Genomic DNA, 21769 nt, shown 5'->3' with positions numbered 1-21769 from the left:
GAATCTATAACCAGTGTCACAGGAATGGTTCAAAACATAGACAGTAGGAAGAGTCAGTCTTCTTCTACTTAAGTCGGCATTGTGCCTTTTCTATTTAATTCCGATGCAATTTCTGTGTTTTATCGTCTATAACAAGGTCCAAGGGATACAGTAAACCAGAAGTGGAGCATCGGAATCTATAACTAGTGTCACAGGAATGGTTCAAAACATAGACAGTTAGAAGAGTCAGTCTTCTTGTACTTAAGTCGGCATTGTGCCATAAGCATTTAGTTCAGATGCAATTTCTGTGTTTCATCGTCAATAAGAAGGTCCAAGGGATACAGTAAACATATAGTGAAGCATCGGAATCTAAAACTGGTCTCACAGTAATGTTTAAATCATAGTCAGTAAGAAGAGTCAGTCCCCTTATACTTAAGTCGGCATTTTGCCTTTTCTATTTAAGTCCGATGCAATTTCTGTGTTTGATCGTCAATAAGAAGGTCAGAGGGATACAGTAAACCTGAAGTTAAGCATCGGAATCTATAACTAGTGTCACAGGAATGATTAAAACATAGACAGTAGGAAGAGTCAGTCTTCTTGTACTTAAGTCGGCATTGTGCCTTTGTCCAAGGGATACAGTAAACCTGAAGTGAAGCATCGGAATCTATAACTAGTGTCACAGGAATGGTTTAAAACATAGACAGTAGGAAGAGTCAGTCTTCTTGTACTTAAGTCGAAATTGTGCCTTTTGTATTTAATTCCCATGCAATTTCTGTGTTTCATCGTTAATAACAAGGTCCAAGGGATACAGTAAACCTGAAGTGAAGCATCGGAATCTATAACTAGTGTCACAGTAATGGTTCAAAACATAGACAGTAAGAAGAGTCTGTCTTCTTGTACTTAAGTCGGCATTGTGTATTTTGTATTTAATTCCGATGCAATTTCTGTGTTTCTACGTCAATAAGATGGTGCAAGGGATACAGTTAACATATAGTGAAGCATCGGAATCTAAAACTGGTCTCACAGGAAAAGTTCAAATCATAGTCAGTAAGAAGATTCAGTCTTCTTATACTTAAGTCGGCATTGTGCCTATTGTATTTAATTCCGATGCACTTTCTGTGTTTCAGCATCAATAAGAAGGTCCAAGAGATACAGTAAACATATAGTGAAGCATCGGAATCTAAAACTGGTCTCACAGGAAAAGTTCAAATCATAGTCAGTAAGAAGAGTCAGTCTTCTTATACTTAAGTCGGCATTGTGCCTTTTGTGTGTAATTACGATGCAATTTCTGTGTTTCATCGTAAACAAGAACGTCCAAGGGATACAGTAAACATATAGTGAAGCATCGGAATCTAAAACTGGTCTCACAGGAAGTGTTCAAATCATAGTCAGTAAGAAGAGTCATACTTCTTGTACATATGTCAGCATTGTGCCTTTTCTATTTAATTACGATGCAATTTCTGTGTTTCGTCGTCAATAAGGAGGTCCAAGGGATACAGTAATCCTGGAGTGAAGCATCGGAATCTAAAACCGGTCTCACAGGAAAGGTTCAAAACATAGAGAGTAAGAAGAGCCAGTCATCTTCTATTTGAGTCGGCACTGTGCCTTTTGTATTTAATTCCGATGTAATTTCTGTGTTTCATCGTCAATAAGAAGGTCAGAGGGATACAGTAAACCTGAAGTGAAACATTGGAATCTATAACTAGTGCCACAGGACTGGTTAAAACATAGAGAATAGGAAGAGTCAGTCTTCTTAAACTTAACTCGGCATTGTGCCTTTTGTATTTAATCTTGATTCAATCTCTGTGTTTCGTCGTCAATAAGAAGGTCCAAAGGATACAATAAACCTGAAGTGAAGGATCGGAATCTATAACTAGTGTCACAGGAGTGGTTCAAAACATAGACAGTAAGAAGAGTCAGTCTTCTTGTACTTAAGTCGGCATTGTGCCTTTTGTATTTAATTGCGATGCTATTTCTGTGTTTCATCGTCGATAAGAAGGTCCAAGGGATACAGTAAACCTAAAGTGAAGCATCGTAATCCATAACTAAAGTCAATGGAATTTCTCAAAACATAGACAGTAAGAAGAGTCAGTCTTCTTGTACTTAAGTCGGCATTGTACTTTTTGAATTTAATTCCGATGCAAATTCTGTGTTTCATCGTCAATAAGAAGGTCCAAAGGATACAGTAAACCTGAAGTGATGCTTCGGAATCTATAACTAGTGTCACAGGAACGGTTCAAAACATAGACAGTAAGAATAGTGTGTCTTCTTGTACTTAAGTCGGCATTGTGCCTTTTGTATTTAATTCTGATGCAATTTCTGTGTTTCATCGTCAATAAGAGTGTCAGAGGCATACAGTAAACCTGAAGTGAAGCATCGGAATCTATAACTAGTGTCACAGGAATGGTTCTAAGCATAGACAGTTGGAAGAGTCAGTCTGCTTGTACTTAAGTCGGCATTGTGCCTTTTGTATTTTATTCCGATGTAATTTCTGTGTTTCATCGTCAATAACAAGGTCCAAGGGATACAGTAAACCTGAAGTGATGCATCGGAATCCATAACTAGTGTCACAGGAATGGTTCAAAACGTAGACAGTAGGAAAAGTCAGTCGTCTTGTACTTAAGTCTTCATTGTAATTTTTGTATTTAATTTTGATGCAATTTCTGTGTTTCATCGACAATAACAAGGTCCAAGGGATACAGTAAACCTGAAGTGAAGCATCGGAATCTGTAACTAGTGTCAGAGAAAAGGTTCAAAACATAGACAGTAAGAACTGTCAGTCTTCTTGTACTTAAGTCGGCATTGTGCCTTTTGTATTTAATTCCGATGCAATTTCTGTGTTTCATCGTCAATAACAAGGTCCAAGGGATACAGTAAACCGGAAGTGAAGCATCGGAATCTATAACTAGTGTCACAGTAATGGTTCAAAACATAGACAGTAAGAAGAGTCTGTCTTCTTGTACTTAAGTCGGCATTGTGCCTTTTGTATTTAATTCCGATGCAATTTCTGTGTTTCTTCGTCAATAAGAAGGTGCAAGGGATACAGTAAACATATAGTGAAGCATCGGAATCTAAAACTGGTCTCACAGGAAAAGTTCAAATCATAGTCAGTAAGAAGAGTCAGTCTTCTTATACTTAAGTCGGCACTGTGCCTTTTGTATTTAATTCCGATGCAATTTCTGTGTTTCATCGTCTTGAGAAGGTCATAGGGATACAGTAAACCTGATGTGGTGCATCTGAATCTATAACCAGTGTCACAGGAATGGTTCAAACATAGACAGTAGGAAGAGTCAGTCTTCTTCTACTTAAGTCGGCATTGTGCCTTTTGTATTTAATTCCGATGCAATTTCTGTGTTTCATCGTCTATAACAAGGTCCAAGGGATACAGTAAACCAGAAGTGGAGCATCGGAATCTGTAACTAGTGTCAGAGAAAAGGTTCAAAACATAGACAGTAAAAACTGTCAGTCTTCTTGTACTTAAGTCGGCATTGTGTCTTTTGTATTTAATTCCGATGCAATTTCTGTGTTTCATCGTCAATAACAAGGTCCAAGGGATACAGTAAACCGGAAGTGAAGCATCGGAATCTATAACTAGTGTCACAGGAATGGTTCAAAACGTAGACAGTTAGAAGAGTCAGTCTTCTTGTACTTAAGTCGGCATTGTGCCATAAGCATTTAGTTCCGATGCAATTTCTGTGTTTCATCGACAATAAGAAGGTCCAAGGGATACAGTAAACATATAGTGAAGCATCGGAATCTAAAACTGGTCTCACAGTAATGTGTAAATCATAGTCAGTAAGAAGAGTCAGTCCCCTTATACTTAAGTCGGCATTTTGCCTTTTCTATTTAAGTCCGATGCAATTTCTGTGTTTGATCGTCAATAAGAAGGTCAGAGGGATACAGTAAACCTCAAGTTAAGCATCGGAATCTATAACTAGTGTCACAGGAATGATTAAAACATAGACAGTAGGAAGAGTCAGTCTTCTTGTACTTAAGTCGGCATTGTGCCTTTTGTATTTAATCCCGATTCAATTTCTGTGTTTCGTCATCAATACGAAGGTCCAAGGGATACAGTAAACCTGAAGTGAAGCATCGGAATCTATAACTAGTGTCACAGGAATGGTTTAAAACATAGACAGTAGGAAGAGTCAGTCTTTTTGTACTTAAGTCGGAATTGTGCCTTTTGTATTTAATTCCGATGCAATTTCTGTGTTTCATCGTTAATAACAAGGTCCAAGGGATACAGTAAACCTGAAGTGAAGCATCGGAATCTATAACTAGTGTCACAGTAATGGTTCAAAACATAGACAGTAAGAAGAGTCTGTCTTCTTGTACTTAAGTCGGCATTGTGTATTTTGTATTTAATTCCGATGCAATTTCTGTGTTTCTACGTCAATAAGAAGGTGCAAGGGATACAGTTAACATATAGTGAAGCATCGGAATCTAAAACTGGTCTCACAGGAAAAGTTCAAATCATAGTCAGTAAGAAGAGTCAGTCTTCTTATACTTAAGTCGGCATTGTGCCTATTGTATTTAATTCCGATGCACTTTCTGTGTTTCAGCATCAATAAGAAGGTCCAAGAGATACAGTAAACATATAGTGAAGCATCGGAATCTAAAACTGGTCTCACAGGAAAAGTTCAAATCATAGTCAGTAAGAAGAGTCAGTCTTCTTATACTTAAGTCGGCATTGTGCCTTTTGTATGTAATGACGATGCAATTTCTGTGTTTCATCGTAAACAAGAACGTCCAAGGGATACAGTAAACATATAGTGAAGCATCGGAATCTAAAACTGGTCTCACAGGAAGTGTGCAAATCATAGTCAGTAAGAAGAGTCATACTTCTTGTACGTATGTCGGCATTGTGCCTTTTCTATTTAATTACGATGCAATTTCTGTGTTTCGTCGTCAATAAGGAGGTCCAAGGGATACAGTAATCCTGGAGTGAAGCATCGGAATCTAAAACCGGTCTCACAGGAAAGGTTCAAAACATAGAGAGTAAGAAGAGCCTGTCATCTTCTATTTGAGTCGGCATTGTGTCTTTTGTATTTAATTCCGATGCAATTTCTGTGTTTCATCGTCAATAACAAGGTCCAAGGGATACAGTAAACCGGAAGTGAAGCATCGGAATCTATAACTATTGTCACAGGTGTGGTTCAAAACATAGACAGTAAGAAGAGTCAGTCTTCTTGTACTTAAGTCGGCATTGTGCCTTTTGTATTTAATTGCGATGCTATTTCTGTGTTTCATCGTCGATAAGAAGGTCCAAGGGATACAGTAAACCTAAAGTGAAGCATCGTAATCCATAACTAAAGTCAATGGAATTTCTCAAAACATAGACAGTAAGAAGAGTCAGTCTTCTTGTTCTTAAGTCGGCATTGTACTTTTTGAATTTAATTCCGATGCAAATTCTGTGTTTCATCGTCAATAAGAAGGTCCAAAGGATACAGTAAACCTGAAGTGATGCTTCGGAATCTATAATTAGTGTCACAGGAACGGTTCAAAACATAGACAGTAAGAATAGTGTGTCTTCTTGCACTTAAGTCGGCATTGTGCCTTTTGTATTTAATTCCGATGCAATTTCTGTGTTTCATCGTCAATAAGAGTGTCAGAGGCATACAGTAAACCTGAAGTGAAGCATCGGAATCTATAACTAGTGTCACAGGAATGGTTCTAAGCATAGACAGTTGGAAGAGTCAGTCTGCTTGTACTTAAGTCGGCATTGTGCCTTTTGTATTTAATTCCGATGTAATTTCTGTGTTTCATCGTCAATAACAAGGTCCAAGGGATACAGTAAACCTGAAGTGATGCATCGGAATCCATAACTAGTGTCACAGGAATGGTTCAAAACGTAGACAGTAGGAAAAGTCAGTCGTCTTGTACTTAAGTCTTCATTGTAATTTTTGTATTTAATTCCGATGCAATTTCTGTGTTTCATCGACAATAACAAGGTCCAAGGGATACAGTAAACCTGAAGTGAAGCATCGGAATCTGTAACTAGTGTCAGAGAAAAGGTTCAAAACATAGACAGTAAGAACTTTCAGTCTTCTTGTACTTAAGTCGGCATTGTGCCTTTTGTATTTAATTCCGATGCAATTTCTGTGTTTCATCGTCAATAACAAGGTACAAGGGATACAGTAAACCGGAAGTGAAGCATCGGAATCTATAACTAGTGTCACAGTAATGGTTCAAAACATAGACAGTAAGAAGAGTCTGTCTTCTTGTACTTAAGTCGGCATTGTGCCTTTTGTATTTAATTCCGATGCAATTTCTGTGTTTCTTCGTCAATAAGAAGGTGCAAGGGATACAGTAAACATATAGTGAAGCATCGGAATCTAAAACTGGTCTCACAGGAAAAGTTCAAATCATAGTCAGTAAGAAGAGTGAGTCTTCTTATACATAAGTCGGCACTGTGCCTTTTGTATTTAATTCCGATGCAATTTCTGTGTTTCATCGTCTTGAGAAGGTCCAAGGGATACAGTAAACCTGAAGTGGTGCATCGGAATCTATAACCAGTGTCACAGGAATGGGTCAAAACATAGACAGTAGGAAGAGTCAGTCTTCTTCTACTTAAGTCGGCATTGTGCCTTTTGTATTTAATTCCGATGCAATTTCTGTGTTTCATCGTCAATAACAAGGTCCAAGGGATACAGTAAACCGGAAGTGAAGCATCGGAATCTATAACTAGTGTCACAGGAATGGTTCAAAACATAGACAGTTAGAAGAGTCAGTCTTCTTGTACTTAAGTCGGCATTGTGCCATAAGCATTTAGTTCCGATGCAATTTCTGTGTTTCATCGTCAATAAGAAGGTCCAAGGGATACAGTAAACATATAGTGAAGCATCGGAATCTAAAACTGGTCTCACAGTAATGTTTAAATCATAGTCAGTAAGAAGAGTCAGTCCCCTTATACTTAAGTCGGCATTTTGCCTTTTCTATTTAAGTCCGATGCAATTTCTGTGTTTGATCGTCAATAAGAAGGTCAGAGGGATACAGTAAACCTGAAGTTAAGCATCGGAATCTATAACTAGTGTCACAGGAATGATTAAAACATAGACAGTAGGAAGAGTCAGTATTCTTGTACTTAAGTCGGCATTGTGCCTTTTGTATTTAATCCCGATTCAATTTCTGTGTTTCGTCGTCAATACGAAGGTCCAAGGGATACAGTAAACCTGAAGTGAAGCATCGGAATCTATAACTAGTGTCACAGGAATGGTTTAAAACATAGACAGTAGGAAGAGTCAGTCTTCTTGTACTTAAGTCGGAATTGTGCCTTTTGTATTTAATTCCGATGCAATTTCTGTGTTTCATCGTTAATAACAAGGTCCAAGGGATACAGTAAACCTGAAGTGAAGCATCGGAATCTATAACTAGTGTCACAGTAATGGTTCACAACATAGACAGTAAGAAGAGTCTGTCTTCTTGTACTTAAGTCGGCATTGTGTATTTTGTATTTAACTCCGATGCAATTTCTGTGTTTCTACGTCAATAAGAAGGTGCAAGGGATACAGTTAACGTATAGTGAAGCATCGGAATCTAAAACTGGTCTCACAGGAAAAGTTCAAATCATAGTCAGTAAGAAGAGTCAGTCTTCTTATACTTAAGTCGGCATTGTGCCTATTGTATTTAATTCCGATGCACTTTCTGTGTTTCAGCATCAATAAGAAGGTCCAAGAGATACAGTAAACATATAGTGAAGCATCGGAATCTAAAACTGGTCTCACAGGAAAAGTTCAAATCATAGTCAGTAAGAAGAGTCAGTCTTCTTATACTTAAGTCGGCATTGTGCCTTTTCTATGTAATTACGATGCAATTTCTGTGTTTCATCGTAAACAAGAACGTCCAAGGGATGCAGTTAACATATAGTGAAGCATCGGAATCTAAAACTGGTCTCACAGGAAGTGTTCAAATCATAGTCAGTAAGAAGAGTCATACTTCTTGTACGTATGTCGGCATTGTGCCTTTTCTATTTAATTCCGATGCAATTTCTGTGTTTCGTCGTAATAAGAGGGTCCAAGGGATACAGTAAACCTGAAGTTAAGCATCGGAATCTGTAACTAGTATCAGAGAAAAGGTTCAAAACATAGACAGTAAGAAGAGTCAGTCTTCTTGCACTTATGTCATCATTTTGCCTTTTGTATTTAATTCCGATGCAATTTCTGTGATTCATTGTCAATACGAAGGTCCAAGGGATACAGTAAACCTGAAGTGAAGCATCGGAATCTATAACTAGCGTCACAGGATTGGTTCAAAACATACACAGCAAGAAGGGTCAGTCTTGTTGTACTTAAGTCGGCATTGTGCCTTTTGTATTTAATTCCGATGTAATTTCTGTGTTTCATCGTCAAAACAAGGTCCAAGGGATACAGTAAACCTGAAGTGATGCATCGGAATCCATAACTAGTGTCACAGGTATGGTTCAAAACGTAGACAGTAGGAAAAGTCAGTCATCTTGTACTTAAGTCTTCATTGTGATTTTTGTATTTAATTCCGGTGCAATTTCTGTGTTTCATCGACAATAACAAGGTCCAAGGGATACAGTAAACCTGAAGTGAAGCATCGGAATCTATAACTAGTGTCACAGAATTGGTTCAAAACATAGACAGTAAGAAGAGTCAGTCTTCTTGTACGTAAGTCGGCATTGTGCCTTTTGTATTTAATTCCGCAGCAATTTCTGTGTTTCTTCGCCAATAAGAAGGTCCAAGGGATACAGTAAACACATAGTGAAACATCGGATTCTAAAACTGGTCTCACAGGAAATGTTCAAATCATAGTCAGTAAGAAGAGTCAGTCTTCTTATACTGAAGTCGGCATTGTGCCTTTTGTATTTAATTCCGATGCACTTTCTGTGTTTCATCATCAATAAGAAGGTCCAAGGGATACAGTAAACATATAGTGAAGCATCGGAATCTAAAACTGGTCTCACAGGAAATGTTTACAACATAGTCAGTAAGAAGAGTCAGTCTTCTTGTACTTAATTCGGCACTGTGGCGTTTGTATTTAATTCCGTTGCAATTTCTGTGTTTCATCGTCAATAAGAATGTCAGAGGGTTACAGTAAACCTGAAGTGAAGCATCGGAATCTACAACTAGTGTTACAGGAATGGTTCAAAACATAGACAGTAGGAAGAGTCAGTCTTCTTGTACTTAAGTCAGCATTGTACCTTTTCTATTTAATTCCGATGCAATTTCTGTGTTTCGTCGTCAATAAGAATGTCCAGGGGATACAATAAACCTGAAGTGAAGCATTGGAATCTATATCTAGTGTCACAGGAAAGTTTCAAAAAATAGACAGTAAGAAGAGTGAGTCTTCTTGTACATGAGTCGGCATTCTGCATTTTGTATTTAATTCCGATGCAATTACTGTGTTGTATCGTCAATAAGAAGGTCAGAGGGATACAGTAAACCTGAAGTGAAGCATCGGAATCTATAACTAGTGTCACAGGAATGGTTCTATACATACACAGCAAGAAGAGTCAGTCTTCTTGTACTTAAGTCGGCATTGTGCTATTTGTATTTATTTCCGATGCAATTTCTGTGTTTCATCGTCAACAATAAGGTCCAAGGGATACAGTAAACATATATTGAAGCATCGTAATCTAAAACTGGTCTCACAGGAAATGTTCAAATCATAGTCAGTAAGAAGAGTCAGTCTTCCTGTACTTATGTAGGCATTGTGCCTTTTCTATTTAATTCCGGTGCAATTTCTGTGTTTCGTCGTCAATAAGAAGGTCCAAGGGATACAGTATACCTGAAGTTAAGCATCGGAATCTGTAACTAGTATGAGAGAAACGGTTCAAAAGATAGACAGTAAGAAGAGTCAGTCATCTTGTACTTTAGTCGGCATTGTGCCATTTGTATTTAATTCCGATGCAATTTCTGTGTTTCATCGTTAATAAGAAGGTCCAAGGGATACAGTAAACCTGAAGTGAAGCATCGGAATCTATAACTAGAGTCACAGCAATGGTTCAAAACATAGACAGTAGGAAGAGTCAGTCTTCCTGTACTTAAGTCGGCATTGTGCTTTTTCTATTTAATTCCGATGCAATTTCTGTGTTTCATCGTCAATAAGAAGGTCCAAGGGATACAGTAAACCTGAAGTGATGCATCGGAATCCATAACTAGTGTCACAGGAATGGTCCAATACATAGACAGTAAGAAGAGTCAGTGTCCTTGTACTTAAGTCGGCATTGTGCCTTTTGTATTAAATTCCGATGCAATTTCTGTGTTGCTACGTCAATAAGAAGGTCCAAGGGATACAGAAAACATATAGTGAAACATCGGAATCTAAAACTGGTCTCACAGGAAATGTTCAAAACATAGACAGTAAGAAGAGTCAGTCTTCTTGTACTTACGTCGGCACTGTGCTGTTTGTATTTAAATCAGATGCAATTTCTGAGTTTCATCGTCAATAAGAATGTCAGAGGAATACAGTGAACCTGAAGTGAAGCATCGGAATCTATAAGTAGTGTCACGGGAATGGTTCAAAACATAGACAGTCGGAAGAGTCAGTCTTCTTCTTTTAAGTCGGCATTGTGCCTTTTCTATTTAATTCCGATGCAATTTCTGTGTTTCGTCGTCAATAAGAATGTCCAAGGGATACAGTAAACCTGAAGTAAAGAATCGGAATCTATATCTAGTGTCACAGGAAAGGTTCCGAACATAGACAGTAAGAAGAGTCAGTCTTCTTGTACATGAGACGGCGTTGTGCATTTTGTATTCAATTCCCATGCAATTACAGTGTTTCATCGTCAATACGAAGGTCAGAGGGATACAGTAAACCTGAAGGGAAGCATCGGAATCTGTGACTAGTGTCACAGGAATGGTTCAAAACATACACAGCAAGAAGAGTCAGTCTTCTTGTACTTATGTCGGTATTGTGCCTTTTCTATTTACTTCCAATGCAATTTCTGTGTTTCGTCGTCAATATGGAGGTCCAAGGGATACAGTAATCCTGAAGTGAAGCATCGGAATCTAAAACCGGTCTCACAGGAAAGGTTCAAAACATAGAGAGTAAGAAGAGCCAGTCATCTAGTATTTGATTCGGCATTGTACCTTTTGTATTTAATTCCGATGCAATTTCTGTGTTTCACCGTCAATAAGATGGTCAGAGGGATACAGTAAACCTGAAGTGAAGCATCGGAACCTATAACTAGTGCCACAGGAATGGTTGATACATAGACAGTAGGAAGAGTCAGTCTTCTTGTACTTAAGTCGGCATTGTGCCTTATGTATTTAATCCCGATTCAATTTCTGTGTTTCGTCGTCAATAAGAAGGTCCAAGGGATACAGTAAACCTGAAGTGAAGCATCGGAATCTATAACTAGTGTCAATGGAATTGCTCAAAACATAGACAGTAAGAAGAGTCAGTCTTCTTGTACTTAAGTGGGCATTGTAATTTTTGTATTTAATTCCGATGCAAATTATGTGTTTCATCGTCAATAAGATGGTCCAAGGGATACAGTAAACCTGAAGTGAAGCTTCGGAATCCATAATTAGTGTCACAGGAATGGTTCAAAACATAGACAGTAAGAAGAGACAGTCTTCTTGTACTTAAGTCGGCATTGTGCCTTTTGTATTTAATTAAGATGCAATTTCTGTGTTTCTTCGTCAATAAGAAGGTCAGAGGGATACAGAAAACCTGAAGTGAAGCTTCGGAATCTATAACTAGTGTCACAGGAATGGTTTAAAACATAGACGGTAAGAAGAGTGAGTCTTCTTGTACTTATGTCGGCACTGTGCTTTTTGTATTTAATCCCGATTCAATTTCTGTGTTTCGTCGTCAATAAGAAGGTCCAAGGGATACAGAAAACCTGAAGTGGAGCATCGGAATCTATATCAAGTGTCACAGGAATGGTTCTAAACATAGACACGGAAGAGTCAGTCTTCTTGTACTTAAGTCGGCATTGTGAATTCTCTATTTAATTCCGATGTACTTTCTGTGTTTCATCATCAATAAGAAGGTCCAAGGGATACAGTAAACATATAGTGAAGCATCGGAATCTAAAACTGGTCTCATAGGAAATGTTCACAACATAGTCAGCAAGTAGCGTCAGTCTTCTCGTACTTAAGTCGGAACTGTGCTGTTTGTATTTAATTCCGATGCAATCTCTGTGTTTCATCGTCAATAAGTATGCCAGACGGATACAGTAAACCTGAAGTGAAGCATCGGATTCTATATCTAGTGTCACAGGAATGGTTCAAAACATAGACAGTAAGAAGAGTCAGTCTTCTTGTACATGAGTCGGCATTGTGCATTTTGTATTTATTTCCGATGCAATTACTGTGTTTCATCGTCAATAAGAAGGTCAGAGGAATACAGTAAACCTGAAGTGAAGCAACGGAATCTATAACTAGTGTCACAGGAATGGTTTAAAACATACACAGCAAGAAGAGTCAGGCTTCTTGTACTCAAGTCGGCATTGTGCCCTTTGTATTTAATTCCGATGCAATTTCTGTGTTTCATCGTCAACAATAAGGTCCAAGGGATACAGTAAACATATAGTGAAGCATCGTAATCTAAAACTGGTCTCACAGGAAATGTTCAAATCATAGTCAGTAAGAAGAGTCAGTCTTCCTGTACTTATGTAGGCATTGTGTCTTTTCTATTTAATTCCGATGCAATTTCTGTGTTTCGTCGTCAATAAGAAGGTCCAAGGGATACAGTATACCTGAAGTTAAGCATCAGAATCTGTAACTAGTATGAGAGAAAAGGTTCAAAAGATAGACAGTAAGAAAAGTCAGTCATCTTGTACTTTAGTCGGCATTGTGCCTTTTGTATTTAATTCCGATGCAATTTCTGTGTTTCATCGTTAATAAGAAGGTCCAAGGGATACAGTAAACCTGAAGTGAAGCATCGGAACCTATAACTAGAGTCACAGGAATGGTTCAAAACATAGACAGTAGGAAGAGTCAGTCTTCCTGTACTTAAGTCGGCATTGTGCTTTTTCTATTTACTTCCGATGCAATTTCTGTGTTTCGTCGTCAATAAGAAGGTCCAAGGGATACAGTAAACCTGAAGTGAAGCATCGGAATCTATAACTAGTGTCAATGGATTTGCTCAAAACATAGACAGTAAGAAGAGTCAGTCTTCTTGTACGTGAGTCGGCATTGTGCATTTTGTATTTATTTCCGATCCAATTACTGTGTTTCATCGTCAATAAGAAGGTCAGAGGAATACAGTAAACCTGAAGTGAAGCAACGGAATCTATAACTAGTGTCACAGGAATGGTTTAAAACATACTCAGCAAGAAGAGTCAGTCTTCTTGTACTTAAGCCGGCATTGTGCCTTTTGTATGTAATTCCGATGCAATTTCTGGGTTTCATCGTCAACAAGAAGGTCCAAGGGATACAGTAAACATATAGTGAAGCATCGGAATCTAAAACTGGTCTCACAGGAAATGTTTACAACATAGTCAGTAAGAAGAGTCAGTCTTCTTGTACTTAAGTCGGCACTGTGCCATTTGTATTTAGTTCCGATGAAATTTCTGTGTTTGGTCGTCAATAAGAATTTCAGATGGTTACAGTAAACCTGAAGTGAAGCATCGGAATCTATAACTAGTGTCACAGGAATAGTTCAAAGTATACACAGCAGGAAGAGTCAGTCTTCTTGTACTTAAGTCGGCATTGTGCCTTTTGTATTCAATTCCGATGCAATTTCTGTGTTTCATCGTCAACAAGAAGGTCCAAGGGATACCGTAAACATATAGTGAAGCATCGGAATCTAAAACTGGTCCCACAGGAAATGTTCAAATCATAGTCAGTAAGGAGAATCCGTCTTGATGTACTTATGTCGGCATTGTGCCTTTTCTATTTACTTCCGATGCAATTTCTGTGTTTCGTCGTCAATAAGGAGGTCCAAGGTATACAGTAATCCTGAAGTGAAGCATCGGAATCTGAAACCGGTCTCACTGAAAAGGTTCAAAACTTAGAGAGTAAGAAGAGCCAGTCATCTTGCATTTGAGTCGGCATTGTACTTTTGTATATAATTCCGATCCAATTTCTGTGTCTCATCGTCAATAAGAAGGTCAGAGGGATACAGTAAACCTGAAGTAAAGCATCGGAATCTATAACTAGTGTCACAGGAATGGTTAATACATAGACAGTAGGATGAGTCAGTCTTCTCGTACTTAAGTCGGCATTGTGCCTTTTGTATTTAATCCCTATTCAATTTCTGTGTTTCGTCGTCAATAAGAAGGTCCAAGGGATACAGTAAACCTGAAGTGAGGCATCGGAATCTATAACTAGTGTCACAGGAATGATTCAAATCATAGACAGTAAGAAGAGTCGGTCTTCTTGTACTTAAGTCGGCAATGTGCCTTTTGTATTCAATTCCGATGCTATATCTGTGTTTCATCGTCGATAAGAAGGTCCAGGGGATACAGTAAACCTGACGTGACACATCGGAATCTATAACTAGTGTCATTGGAATTGCTCAAAACATAGACAGTAAGAAGAGTCAGTCTTCTTGTACTTAAGTAGGCATTGTACCTTTTGTATTTAATTCCGATGCAAATTCTGTGTTTCATCGTCAATAAGAGTGTCAGAGGGATACAGTAAACCTGAACCGAAGCATCGGAATCTGTAACTAGTGTCACAGGAATGGTTCTCAACATACTCAGGGATGAGTCTGTCTTCTTGTACTGAAGTCGGCATTGTGCCTTTTGTATTTAATTCCGATTCAATTTCTGTGTTTCATCGTCAATAAGAAGGTCCAAGGGATACATTAAACCTGAAGTGTAGCATCGTAATCTATAACTAGAGTCACAGGAATGCTTCAAAACATAGACAGTAGGAAGAGTCAGTCTTCCTGTACTTAAGTCGGCATAGTGCCTTTTCTGTTTCATTACGATGCAATTTCTGTGTTTCGTCGTCAATAAGAAGGTCAGATGGATACAGTAAACCTGAAGTGAAGCATCGGAATTTAAAACTAGTGTCACAGGATTATTTCAGAACATACACAGCAAGAAGAGTCAGGCTTGTTGTACTTAAATCGGCATTGTGCCTTTTGTATTTAATTCCGAGGCAATTTCTGTGTTTCATCGTCAATAACAAGGTCCAAGGGATACAGTAAACCTGAAGTGAAGCATCGGAATCTATAACTAGTGTCTCAGTTATGGTTCAAATCATAGACAGTAAGAAGAGTCAGTCTTCTTGTACTTAAGTCGGCGTTGTGCCTTTTGTATTTAATTCCGATGCAATTTCTGTGTTTCTTCGTCAATAAGAAGGTCCAAGGGATACAGTAAACATATGGTGAAGCATCGGAATCTAAAACCGGTCTCACAGGAAAAGTTCAAATCATAGTCAGTAAGAAGAGTCAGTCTTCTTATACTTAAGTCGGCATTGTGTCTTTTAAATGTAATTACGATGCAATTTCTGTGTTTCTTCGTCAACAAGAACGTCCAAGGGATACAGTACACATATAGTGAAGCATCGGAATCTAAAACTGGTCTCACAGGAAATGTTCAAATCATAGTCAGTAAGAAGAGTCATACTTCTTGTACTTATGTCGGCATTGTGCCTTTTCTATTTAATTCCGATGCAATTTCTGTGTTTCGTCGTCAATAAGGAGGTCCAAGGGATACAGTAATCCTGGAGTGAAGCATCGGAATCTAAAACCGGTCTCACAGGAAAGGTTCAAAACATAGAGAGTAAGAAGAGCCAGTCATCTTCTATTTGAGTCGGCATTGTGCCTTTTGTACTTAATCTTGACTCAATTTCGGTGTTTCGTCGTCAATAAGAAGGTCCAAAGGATACAATAAACCTGAAGTGAAGCATCGGAAACTATAACTAGTGTCACAGGAGTGGTTCAAAACATAGACAGTAAGAAGAGTCAGTCTTCTTGTACTTAAGTCGGCATTGTACTTTTTGAATTTAATTCCGATGCAAATTCTGTGTTTCATCGTCAATAAGAAGGTCCAAAGGATACAGTAAACCTGAAGTGAAGCTTCGGAATCTATAACTAGTGTCACAGGAATGGTTCAAAACATAGACAGTAAGAGTAGTGTGTCTTCTTGTACTTAAGTCGGCATTGTGCCCTTTGTATTTAATTCCGATGCAATTTCTGTGTTTCATCGTCAACAATAAGGTCCAAGGGGTACAGTAAACATATAGTGAAGCATCGTAATCTAAAACTGGTCTCACAGGAATTGTTCAAATCATAGTCAGTAAGAAGAGTCAGTCTTCTTGTACTTATGTAGGCATTGTGCCTTTTCTATTTAATTCCGATGCAATTTCTGTGTTTCGTCGTCAATAGGAAGGTCCAAGGGATACAGTATACCTGAAGTTAAGCATCGGAATCTGTAACTAGTATGAGAGAAACGGTTCAAAAGATAGACAGTAAGAAGAGTCAGTCATCTTGTACTTTAGTCGGCATTGTGCCTTTTGTATTTAATTCCGATGCAATTTCTGTGTTTCATCGTCAATAAGAAGGTCCAAGGGATACAGTAAACCTGAAGTGATGCATCGGAATCTAAAACTGGTCTCACAGGAAATGTTCAAAGCATAGACAGTAAGAAGAGTCAGTCTTCTTGTACTTACGTCGGCACTGTGCCGTTTGTATTTAAATCAGATGCAATTTCTAAGTTTCATCGTCAATAAGAATGTCAGAGGAATACAGTGAACCTGAAGTGAAGCATCGGAATCTATAAGTAGTGTCACAGGAATGGTTCAAAACATAGACAGTCGGAAGAGTCAGTCTTCTTGTTTTAAGTCGGCATTGTGCATTTTCTATTTAATTCCGATGCAATTTCTGTGTTTCGTCGTCAATAAGAATGTCCAAGGGATACAGTAAACCTGAAGTAAAGAATCGGAATCTATATCTGGCGTCACAGGAAAGGTACAAAACATAGACAGTAAGAAGAGTGAGTCTTCTTGTACATGAGACGGCGTTGTGCATTTTGTATTTAATTCCGATGCAGTTACTGTGTTTCATCGTCAATAAGAAGGTCAGAGGGATACAGTAAACCTGAAGGGAAGCATCGGAATCTATGACTACTGTCACAGGAATGGTTCAAAACATACACAGCTAGAAGAGTCAGTCTTCTTGTACTTAAGTCGGCATTGAGCCTTATGTATTTAATCCCGATTCAATTTCTGTGTTTCGTCGTCAATAAGAAGGTCCAAGGGATACAGTAAACCGGAAGTGAAGCTTCGGAATCTATAACTAGTGTCAATGGAAATGCTCAAAAAATAGACAGTAAGAAGAGTCAGTCTTCTTGTACTTAAGTCGGCATTGTAATTTTTGTATTTAATTCCGATGCAAATTATGTGTTTCATCGTCAATAAGAAGGTCCAAGGGATACAGTAAACCTGAAGTGAAGCTTCGGAATCAATAACTAGTGTCACAGGAATGGTTCAAAACATAGACAGTAAGAAGAGTCAGTCTTCTTGTACTTAAGTCGGCATTGTGCCTCTTCTATTTAATTCCGATGCAATTTCTGTCTTTCGTCGTCAATGAGATGTTCCAAGGGATACAGTAAAAATGAAGTGAAGCATCGGAATCTATAACTAGTGTGACAGAAAAGGTTCAAAACATACACTGTAAGAAAAGTCAGCCTTCTTGTACTTAAGTCGGCATTGTGCCTTTTGTATTTAATTCCGATGCAATTTCTGTGTTTCGTCGTCAATACGAAGGTCCAAGGGATACAGTAAACCTGAAGTGAAGCATCGGAATCTATAACTAGTGTCAATGGAATTGCTCAAAACATAGACAGTAAGAAGAGTCAGTCTTCTTGTACTGAAGTCGGCATTGTGCCTTTTGTATTTAATTCCGATACAATTTCTGTGTTTCGTCGTCAATAAGAAGGTCAGAGGGATACAGAAAACCTGAAGTGAAGCATCGGAATCTATAACTAGTGTCACAGGAATGGTTCAAAACATAGACAGTAAGAAGAGTCAGTCTTCTTGTACTTAAGTCGGCATTGTGCCATTTGTATTTAATTCCGATGCTTATTCTGTGTTTCATCGTCGATAAGAAGGTGCAACGGATACAGTAAACCTGAAGTGAAGCATTGGAATCTAAAACTGGTCTCACACATAATGTTCAAATCATAGTCAGTAAGAAGAGTCAGTCTTCTTATACTTAAGTCATCATTGTGCCTTTTGTATTTAATTCCGATGCACTTTCTGTGTTTCATCGTCAATAAGAAAGTCCAAGGGATATAGTAAACATATAGTGAAGCGTCGCAATCTAAAACTGGTCTCATAGGAAATGTTCACAACATAGTTAGTATGAGGAGTCAGTCTTCTTGTACTTAAGTCGGCACTGTGCCGTTTGTATTTAATTCCGATGCAATTTCTGTGTCTCATCGTCAATAAGAATGTCAGAGGGATACAGTAAACCTGAAGGGAAGCATCGGAAACTATAACTAGTGTCACAGGAATGGTTCAAAACATAGACATTAGGAAGAGTCAGTCTTCTTGTACCTAAGTCGGCATTGTGCCTTTTGTATTTAATTCCGATGCAATTTCTGTGTTTCATCGTCAATAAGAGTGTCAGAGGGATACAGTAAACCTGAAGTGAAGCATCGGAATCTATAGCTAGTGTCACAGGAATGGTTCAAAACGTAGACATCTGGAAGGGTCAGTCTTCTTGTACTTAAGTCGGCATTGTGCCGTTTGTATTTAGTTCCGATGTAATTTCTGTGTTTCATCGTCAATAAGAGTGTCAGAGGGATACAGTAAACCAGAAGTGAAGCATCGGAATCTGTAATTAGTGTCACAGGAATGGTTCAAAACATAGACATGGACGAGTCAGTCTTCTTGTACTTAAGTCGGCATTGTGCCTCTTCTATTTAATTCCGATGCAATTTCTGTGTTTCGTCGTCAATAAGATGGTCCAAGGGATACAGTAAACCTGAAGTGAAGCATCGGAATCTATAATTAGTGTCACACAAAAGGTTCAAAACATAGACAGTAAGAAGAGTCAGTCTTCTTGTACTTAAGACGGCGTTGTGCTTTTTGTATTTAATTGCGATGCAATTTCTGTGTTTCATCGTCAATAAGAAGGTCAGAAGGATACAGTAAACCTGAAGTGGAGCTTCGGAATCTATACCTAGTGTCACAGGAATGGTTTAAAACATAGACAGTAAGAAGAGTGAGTCCTCTTGTATTTATGTCGGCATTGTGCCTTTTGTATTTAATCCCGATTCAATTTCTGTGTTTCGTCGTCAATAAGAAGGTCCAAGGGATACAGTAAACCTGAAGTGAAGCATCGGAATCTATATCAAGTGTCACAGGAATGGTTCTAAACATAGACAGTAGGAAGAGTCAGTCTACCTGTACTTCAGTCGGCATTGTGCCTTTTCTATTTAATTCCGATGCAATTTCTGTGTTTCTTCGTCAATAAGAAGGTCCAAGGGATACAGCAAACATATAGTAAAGCATCGGAATCTAAAACTGGTCTCACAGGAAATGTTCAAATCAAAGTCAGTAAGAAGAGTCAGTCTTCTTATACTTAAGTCGGCATTGTGCCTTTTGTATTTAATTCCGATGCACTTTCTGTGTTTCATCATCAATAAGAAGGTCCAAGGGATATAGTAAACATATAGTGAAGCATCGGAATCTAAAACTGGTCTCATAGGAATAGTTCACATCATAGTCAGTAGGAAGAGTCAGTCTTCTTGTACTTAAGGCGGCACTGTGCCGTTTGTATTTAATTGCGATGCTATTTCTGTGTTTCATTGTCGATAAGAAGGTCCAAAGGATACAGTAAACCTGAAGTGAAGCATCGGAATCTATAACTAGTATCAATGGAATTGCTCAAAACATAGACAGTAGGAAGAGTCAGTCATCTTGTACTTTAGTCGGCATTGTACCTTTTGTATTTAATTCCGATGCAAATTCTGTGTTTCATCGTCAATAAGAAGGTCCAAAGAATACAGTAAACCTGAAGTGAAGCTTCGGAATCTATAACTAGTGTCACAGGAATGGTTCAAAACATAGACAGTAAGAAGAGTGAGTCTTCTTGTACTTAAGTCGGCATTGTGCCTTTTGTATTTAATTCCGATGCAATTTCTGTGTTTCATTGTCGATAAGAAGGTCCAAAGGATACAGTAAACCTGAAGTGAAGCATCGGAATCTATAACTAGTATCAATGGAATTGCTCAAAACATAGACAGTAGGAAGAGTCAGTCATCTTGTACTTTAGTCGGCATTGTACCTTTTGTATTTAATTCCGATGCAAATTCTGTGTTTCATCGTCAATAAGAAGGTCCAAAGAATACAGTAAACCTGAAGTGAAGCTTCGGAATCTATAACTAGTGTCACAGGAATGGTTCAAAACATAGACAGTAAGAAGAGTGAGTCTTCTTGTACTTAAGTCGGCATTGTGCCTTTTGTATTTAATTCCGATGCAATTTCTGTGTTTCATCGTCAATAAGAGTGTCAGAGGGATACAGTAAACCTGAAGTGAAGCATCGGAATCTATAACTAGTGCCACAGGAATGGTTCAAAACATAGACAGTTGGAAGAGTCAGTCTTCTTGTACTTAAATCGGCATTGTGCCTTTTCTATTTCATTCCGATGCTATTTCAGTGTTTCGTCGTCAATAAGAAGGTAAGAGGGATACAAAAAAACCTGAAGTGAAGCAACGGAATCTATATCTAGAGTCACAGGAAAGGTTCAAAACATAGACAGTAAGAAGAGTCAGTCTTCTTGTACATGAGTCGGCATTGTGCCTTTTGTATTTAAATCCGATGCAATTGCTGTGTTTCATCGTCAATAAGAAGGTCAAAGGGATACAGTAAACCTGAAGTGAAGCATCGGAATCTATAACTAGTGTCAGAGGAATGGTTCAAAACATACACAGCAAGTAGAGTCAGTCTTTTCGTACTTAAGTCGGCATTGTGCCTTTTGTATTTAATTCCGATGCAATTTCTGTGTTTCATCGTCAAAAAGAAGGTCCAAGGGATACAGTAAACATATAGTGAAGCATCGGAATCTAAAACTGGTCTCACAGGATAAGTTCAAATCATAGTCAGTAAGAAGAGTCAGTCTTCTTGTACATATCTTCATTGTGCCTTTTCTATTTAATTCCGATGCATTTTCTGTGTTTCGTCGTCAATACGAAGGTCCAAGGGATACAGTAAACCTGAAGTGAAGCATCGGAATCTAAAACCAGTCTCACAGGAACGGTTCAAAACATAGCAAGTAAGAAGAGCCAGACATCTTGTATTTGAGTCAGCATTGTGCCTTTTGTATTTAATTCCGATGCAATTTCTGTGTTTCATCGTCAATAAGAAGTTCAGAGGGATACAGTAAACCTGAAGTGAAGCATCGGAATCTGTAACTAGTATCAGAGAAAAGGTTCAAAACATAGACAGTAGGAAGAGTCAGTCTTCCTGTACTTAAGTCGGCATTGTGCCTTTTGTATTTAATTACGATGCAATTTCTGTGTTTCATCGTCAATGAGAAGGTCAGAGGAATACAGTAAACCTAAAGTGAAGCATCGGAATCTATAACTAGTGTCACAGGAGTGGTTCAAAACATACACAGCAAGAAGCGTCAGTCTACTTGTACTTAAGTCGGCATTGTGCCTTTTGTATGTAATTCCGATGCAATTTCTATGTTTCATCGTCAACTACAAGGTCCAAGGGATACAGGAAACATATAGTGAAGCATCGGAATCTAAAACTGGTCTCACAGGAAATGTTCAAATCATAGTCAGTAAGAAGAGTCAGTCATCTTGTACTTTAGTCGGCATTGTGCCTTTTCTATTTAATTCCGCTATTTCAGTGTTTCGTCGTCAATAAGAAGGTAAGAGGGATACAGTAAACCTGAAGTGAAGCATC

Source organism: Schistocerca americana, unplaced genomic scaffold (assembly GCF_021461395.2).
Source record: "Schistocerca americana isolate TAMUIC-IGC-003095 unplaced genomic scaffold, iqSchAmer2.1 HiC_scaffold_24, whole genome shotgun sequence".
Taxonomy (NCBI): domain Eukaryota; kingdom Metazoa; phylum Arthropoda; class Insecta; order Orthoptera; family Acrididae; genus Schistocerca; species Schistocerca americana.
This window is presented reverse-complemented; position numbering follows the sequence as displayed.